Source organism: Lolium rigidum, chromosome 6 (assembly GCF_022539505.1).
Source record: "Lolium rigidum isolate FL_2022 chromosome 6, APGP_CSIRO_Lrig_0.1, whole genome shotgun sequence".
Lineage (NCBI taxonomy): Eukaryota > Viridiplantae > Streptophyta > Magnoliopsida > Poales > Poaceae > Lolium > Lolium rigidum.
In genome coordinates, this window is record NC_061513.1 from 120,245,905 (window position 1) to 120,254,030 (window position 8,126).

Here is an 8,126-nt window from a genome sequence, read left to right on the forward strand (position 1 = left end):
CCCCTCCTCTCTTTATATAGGTGGAAGCCCAAGGATTAGGTCAAAAGTCTCCGAATAAGACCCCAACATAAACCTTCCATATGACCAAACCTAGGGGGAGTGGGACTCCCCTTTCCTTAGTGGGGTGGCCGGCCACCATGGGGAGGAGTCCACTTGGGACTCCTCCTCCCTTAGGCTGGCCGGCCAAGTGGGTGGAGTCCCTCCGGGACTCCACCTTCCATGCCGATTTCTTCCGACTCTTCTAGAACCTTCTAGAACCTTCCGTAGAAAATACCGGATCATTTTCAAACCTAGAAAATGACTTCCTATATATGAATCTTATTCTCCGACCATTCCGAACTCCTCGTGATGTCCTCGGATCCCATCCGAGACTCCGAACAAAACTTCGAACTCCATTCCATATTCCATATCTACTTAAACGACATCAAACCTTAAGTGTGTCACCCTACGGCTCGCGAACTATGTAGACATGGTTGAGACTTCTCTCCGACCAATAACCAATAGCGGGATCTGGAGATCCATAATGGCTCCCACATATTCAATGATGACTTTAGTGATCGACTGAACCATTTGCATACGATACCGATTCCCTTTGTCACGCGATATTTTACTTGTCCGAGGTTTGATCATCGGTATCTCTATACCTCGTTCAACCTCGTCTCATGACAAGTACTCTTTACTCGTACCGTGGTATGTGGTCTCTTATGAACCATTCATATGCTTGCAAGCTATTAGACGACATTCCACCGAGAGGGCCCGGAGTATATCTATCCGTCATCGGGATGGACAAATCCCACTCGTTGATCCATATGCCTCAACTCATACTTTCCGGATACTTAACCCCACCTTTATAACCACCCATTTACGCAGTGGCGTTTGATGTAATCAAATTACCTTTCCTAGTATAAGTGATTTACATGATCTCATGGTCGAAAGGACTAGGTAACTATGTATCGAAAGCTTATAGCAAATAACTCAATGACGTGATCTTATGCTACGCTTAATTGGGTGTGTCCATTACATCATTCATATAATGACATAACCTTGTTATTAATAACATTCAATGTTCATGATCACGAAACCATGATCATCTATTAATCAACAAGCTAGTTATACAAGAGGCTTACTAGGGACTCTTTGTTGTTCACATAACACACATGTATCAATATTTCGGTTAATACAATTATAGCATGGTATGTAAACATTATCATAAACACAAAGAAATATTATAATAACCATTTTATTATTGCCTATTGGGCATATCTCCAACAGTCTCCCACTTGCACTAGAGTCAATAATCTAGTTTACATTTGTAAAGATATAACACCTTGGCCTTCCGGTGCTTTATCATGTTTTGCTCACGGGAGAGGTTTTTGTCAACCGGATTCGACACTGTCGTAAACGTATGTATTTTGTAATTTATTTGCGTCTTCAACGCATCACTCATTTCCAAATGAGTCGGCATTAAATATGTTTGGTCTTCCGGTGGAACCTTAATTCCGCGGTCCGAAATATGTCACTAATATTGTCACACACAATATAGCTTCAAAGTTCGACTCGTCGGAACTACACCAAGTTCTCAAAGAACCTCTTGACTTAACATCCTCTGTCATTGTCAAAACAATGAAATACTCTGCCTTCTTTTGTAGAATCCGTCACAATATTTAGAACTCTAGCATAGACAACTTCTAGCTCATTGTGCTACCTTTTAAAACAACACTTAGTCTAATTTGAGATTGAAATTTTATTTTCATATGTGACAAAACAAATATCGGTGCAATACCTTACAGCGATTTGTTTGTCTTTTCTCCATACAAAACTATATATATATATCCTTGGTTCTTCTTAAGTACTCAAGAATATTCTTACTATTTTTCAATGATCATCACATGAATCATTCTGGTACATGCTCATAACATTTTTAAGAGCACAGGACATCTGATTGTGTTCATATTATTCGTGATCTATAATCACTCATGTGTTTTTACTCATTGAGTGTAAGATACACTCAAGTCTTGTTAAAACTTCACATGATAAGAACATTTTCTTAATATTTCTATATTGAACTACTTCAATATCCATTTTATGTACTTTGACTTAAACTTATAATGTATTTCAATCTATCTTCATAGATCTTGACACTAAATTTGTTTCAGTCCATATCCTTTCATTGAAATTAATTCTCAATGAAACCTTTTTAATCAAGTATATAATTACATCATTTATAACCAACTATATGTCATATACATAAGTATTATAAATATGTCTCGACGCTCCCACTTAATTTCTTGCAAATGCAAGCCTCTTCATCGTCTCTGATGAAATCAAAAACTCTTTGACTATTTCATCCGGTGAAGATTCCAACTCCGCGATACTCACTTCATCCAATTGAAGTTTGTATACCTATCTAGTATTCCACGGACCAGCAAAACTCTTGGTTGTATCTTGTATACACCTTTAATACACACTTCGATAAGTAATGTATTTTGCCATCCTACTAGCATATCTCATAAAAGAAATATGTAGTGATTACTAGAATAATCCACATAGACTATAAGCATTGCTACGGAAGATCTAATCTTATCGTAGTCAATGATACGTCTCCGACGTATCGATAATTTTTTATGTTCCATGCCACATTATTGATGATATCTACATGTTTTATACATACTTTATGTCATATTTATGCATTTTTCGGCACTAACCTATTAACGAGATGCCGAAGAGCCAGTTGCTATTTTCTGCTGTTTTTGGTTTCAGAAATCCTAGTAAGGAAATATTCTCGGAATTGGACGAAATCAACGCCTAGGGGCCTATTTTTACACGAAGCTTCCAGAAGACCGAAGATGATACGAAGTGGGGCCACGAGCTGGCGACACACTAGGGTGGCGCGGCCCAGCCCTTGGCCGCGCCGACCTAGTGTGTGGGGCCCTCGTGTGGCCCCCTGACCTATCTCCTCCGCCTACTTAAAGCCTTCGTCGCGAAACCCTCAGTACCGAGAGCCACGATACGGAAAACCTTCCAGAGACGCCGCCTCCGCCAATCCCATCTTGGGGGATTCAGGAGATCGCCTCCGGCACCCTGCCGGAGAGGGGAATCATCTCCTCGCAGGACTCTTCACCGCCATGGTCGCCTCCGGAGTGATGAGTGAGTAGTTCACCCCCGGACTATGGGTCCATAGCAGTAGCTAGATGGTCGTCTTCTCCTAATTGTGCTTCATTGTCGGGTCTTGTGAGCTGCCTAACATGATCAAGATCATCTATCCGTAATGCTATATGTTGTGTTTGTTGGGATCCGATGGATAGAGAATACTATGTTATGTTGATTATCAATCTATTATCTATGTGTTGTTTATGATCTTGCATGCTCTCCGTTATTAGTAGAGGCTCGGCCAAGTTTTTACTCTTAACTCCAAGAGGGAGTATTTATGCTCGATAGTGGGTTCATGCCTCCATTAAATCCGGGACAGAGTGACGTAAAGTTCTAAGGTTGTGGATGTGCTCGTTGCCACTAGGGATAAAACATTGATGCTATGTCCGAGGATATAGTTATTGATTACATTACGCACTATACTTAATGCAATTGTCCGTTGTTTCAACTTAATACCGGAAGGGGTTCGGATGATAACCTCGAAGGTGGACTTTTTAGGCATAGATGCATGCTCGGATAGCGGTCTATGTACTTTGTCGTAATGCCCAATTAAATCTCACAATACTCATCATATCATGTATGTGCATTGTCATGCCCTCTCTATTTGTCAATTGCCCAACCGTAATTTGTTCACCCAACATGCTATTTATCTTATGGGAGAGACACCTCTAGTGAACCGTGGACCCCGGTCCATTCTTTTACATCTAATACAATCTACTCGCAATACTTGTTCTACTCGTTCTCTCGCAAACAATCATCATCCACACTATACATCTAATCCTTTGTTACAGCAAGCTTCGGTGAGATTGACAACCTCACTCGTTTCGTTGGGGCAAAGTACTTTGGTTGTGTTGTGCAGGTTCCACGTTGGCGCCGGAATCCCTGGTGTTGCGCCGCACTACATCTCACCGCCATCAACCTTCAACGTGCTTGTTGGCTCCTACCGGTTCGATAAACCTTGGTTTCTTACCGAGGGAAAACTTGCCGCTGTACGCATCACACCTTCCTCTTGGGGTTCCCAACGGACGCGTGCTGTACGCGTATCAAGCTCTTTTTCTGGCGCCGTTGCCGGGGAGATCAAGACACGATGCAAGGGGAGTCTCCACATTCCAATCTCTTTACTTTGTTTTTGTCTTGCTTTATTTTATTTACTACTTTGTTTGCTGCATTATATCAAAATACAAAAAAATTAGTTGCTAGTTTTACTTTACTTGTTATCTTGTTTGCTATATTAAAAACAAAAAAAATTAGTTACTTGCATTTACTTTATTTACTGTTGCTAAAATGGGTACTCCTGAAAATATTAAGTTGTGTGACTTCACAACCACAAATAATAATGATTTCTTATGCACACCTATTGCTCCACCTGCTACTACAGCAGAATTCTTTGAAATTAAACCTCGCTTTATCGAATCTTGTTATGCGAGAGCAATTTTCTGGTGTTAGTTCTGATGATGCTGCTGCCCATCTCAATAATTTTGTTGAACTATGTGAAATGCAAAATTATAAGGATGTAGATGGTGACATTATTAAATTAAAATTGTTTCCTTTCTCATTAAGAGGAAGAGCTAAAGATTGGTTGCTATCCCTGTCTAAGAATAGTATTGATTCATGGACTAAATGCAAGGATGCTTTTATTGGTAGATATTATCCCCCTGCTAAAATTATATCTTTGAGGAGTATCATAATGAATTTTAAACAAATGGATAATGAGCATGTTGCACAAGCATGGGAAAGAATGAAATCTTTGGTTAAAAATTGCCCAACCCATGGACTAACTACTTGGATGATCATCCAAACCTTTTATGCAGGATCGAATTTTTCTTCGCGGAACCTATTGGATTCAGATTGCTGGAGGTACCTTTATGTCCATCACTCTTGGTGAAGCAACAAAGCTCCTTGATAATATGATGATTAATTACTCCGAATGGCACACGTAAAGAGCTCCACAAGGTAAGAAGGTAAATTCTGTCGAAGAAACCTCTTCCTTGAGCGATAAGATTGATGCTATTATGTCTATGCTTGTGAATGATAGGACTAATGTTGATCCTAATAATGTTCCGTTAGCTTCATTGGTTGCTCAAGAAGAACATGTTGATGTAAACTTCATTAAAAATAATAATTTCAACAACAATGCTTACCGAAACAATTCTAGTAACAACTATAGGCCATATCCTTATAGTAATGGCAATGGCTATGGTAATTCTTATGGGAATTATTACAACAATAATAGGAACACACCCCCTGGACTTGAAGCTATGCTTAAAGAATTTATTAGTACACAAACTGTTTTTAACAAATCTGTTGAAGAAAAGCTTGGGAAAATTGATATACTTGCTTCTAAAGTCGATAGTCTTGTCATCGATGTTGATCTTTTGAAATCGAAAGTTATGCCTAATGAAAATCATAATAATAAAATTTTTACTACAGAAAATGCCATCCAAGTTAGAATTAATGAGAATATAAGATTGATGGCCGAATTGCGTGCTAGGTGGGAAAGAGAAGAAAATGAAAAAGAAGATAATATAGCTAAAGTTTGGACTATTACCACCACTAGTAATGCTAATTCTCCACATGTTGCTGCACCTCCTACTAATAATGTTAAAAGAATTGGTGTTGACAATGTTTCCACTTCTAATGCAAAGCGTGAAAAACTGCCTGAAACTGCTAAAACTGCTGAAACCGCTCGTGATAAAACTGCTGAAATTTTTTCCAACATTGGGGATAATGATCCCATTGCTTTAGATTATAATGGTTTAGATTTGGATGATTGCCATATCTCTGAAGTTATAAAGTTCTTACAAAAACTTGCTAAAAGTCCTAATGCTAGTGCTATAAACTTGGCTTTCACGAAACATATTACAAATGCTCTCATAAAAGCTAGAGAAGAGAAACTAGAACGCGAAACTTCTATTCCTAGGAAACTAGAGGATGGTTGGGAGCCCATCATTAAGATGAAGGTCAATGACTTTGATTGTAATGCTTTATGTGATCTTGGTGCAAGTATTTCCGTTATGCCTAAGAAAATCTATAATATGCTTGACTTGCCACCATTGCAAAATTGTTATTTGGATGTTAATTTTGCTGATAATTCTACAAAGAAACCTTTGGGGAGAGTTGATAATGTTCGCATTATGGTTAACAATAACCTTGTCCCCATTGATTTTGTTGTCTTGGATATTGAATGCAATGCATCTTGTCCCATTATATTGGGAAGACCCTTTCTTCGAACTGTTGGTGCTATCATTGATATGAAGGAAGGTAATATTAAATATCAATTTCCTCTCAAGAAAGGTATGGAACACTTCCCTAGAAAGAGAATGAAGTTACCTTTTGATTCTATCATTAGAACAAATTATGATGTTGATGCTTCGTCTCTTGATAATACTTGATACACACTTTCTGCGCCTAGCTGAAAGGCGTTAAAGAAAAGCGCTTATGGGAGACAACCCATGTTTATACTACTGCACTTTTATTTTATATTTGAGTCTTGGAAGTTGTTACTACTGTAGCAACCTCTCCTTATCTTATTTTGTTGCATTGTTGTGCCAAGTAAAGTCGTTGATAGTAAGGTTCATACTAGATTTGGATTACTGCGCAAAAACAGATTTCTTTGCTGTCACGAATCTGGGTCTAATTCTCTGTAGGTAACTCAGAAAATTATGCCAATTTACGTGAGTGATCCCCAGATATGTACGCAACTTTCATTCAATTTGAGCATTTTCATTTGAGCAAGTTCTGGTGCCTCTTAGAAATTCGTTTTTACGAACTGTTCTGTTTTGACAGATTCTGCCTTTTATTTCGCATTGCCTGTTTTGCTATGCTTGATGGATTTTTCTATTCCATTAACTTTCAGTAGCTTTGTGCAATGTCCAGAAGTGTTAAGAATGATTATGTCACCTCCGAACATGTAAATTTTAATTGTGCACTAACCCTCTAATGAGTTGTTTTGAGTTTGGTGTGGAGGAAGTTTTCAAGGATCAAGAGAGGGAGATGATACAATATGATCAAGGAGAGTGAAAGCTCTAAGCTTGGGGATGCCCCGGTGGTTCACCCCTGCATATTTCAAGAAGACTCAAGCGTCTAAGCTTGGGGATGCCCAAGGCATCCCCTTCTTCATCGACAACATTATCAGGTTCCTCTAGTGAAACTATATTTTTATGGGATTTCTATTTTCGTGCCCTCCGTTCCTTAGTTGTGCTCAGTTTTCCCCAGCTTCTTAGTTTTTCCTCAGTTTTCCCCAAGTGCTTGTTTGAAACCTGCAGAAGGCAGCTCAGACGGCAGGATTCCCGTTAAGTTGACCGCTCCGTGCTGACGTGTGGGGCCGCGTCGTGTGGGCCCGCGTCGCGTGGGGCTGGTAGAAAGGGACCGCGTGGGACAGGACGAGATAGCGTTTGGTTGCACGTGAGCAGGAGCCGGGTTTTGTCTCCCTCGGCCATTGGCATTTCCCTTTTAAGAGTACCTTTTCCGCCTCCTTCTCTCTGCCTTTTTTCACATAATTAGTATCAAATCTAGAGAAGCTTGCATTTCTGTCTTTCTTCAATTATTATTTGTGCCTTTTGGCCCTGGTTGTTTTCCCAATATGGCAGCAAATCTAGTAGGGAGCCCAATCTAGTACTCCATCCGGTCCATATGTATGTAGTTAAATCTAGAAGCAAATCTACAGGGAATGTACGATAAATTCACAAGGTCATATAGTAGAATAGGGATAGATAATATAGATAATAAGCCGCATTCAAGCAGCCAAACATAGTAGGGTTCGAGGTTCTTCACAGCGAAGACAAAGCACCATCATACTAACAACATAACAACGAGGGATCCCTAGCTAACAACAAAGGGATCCCAACAACAAAATGGAGGAGGCAGCGAAGCAGCACACGTCCAGGACTCCGCCTACCCCATCCGCCTCTCGCCTCCACTTGTTGCTCCCCTTGGGAGCCTTGGGCTTGAGCGGAGGCATGCGCCCGCCGGAGATC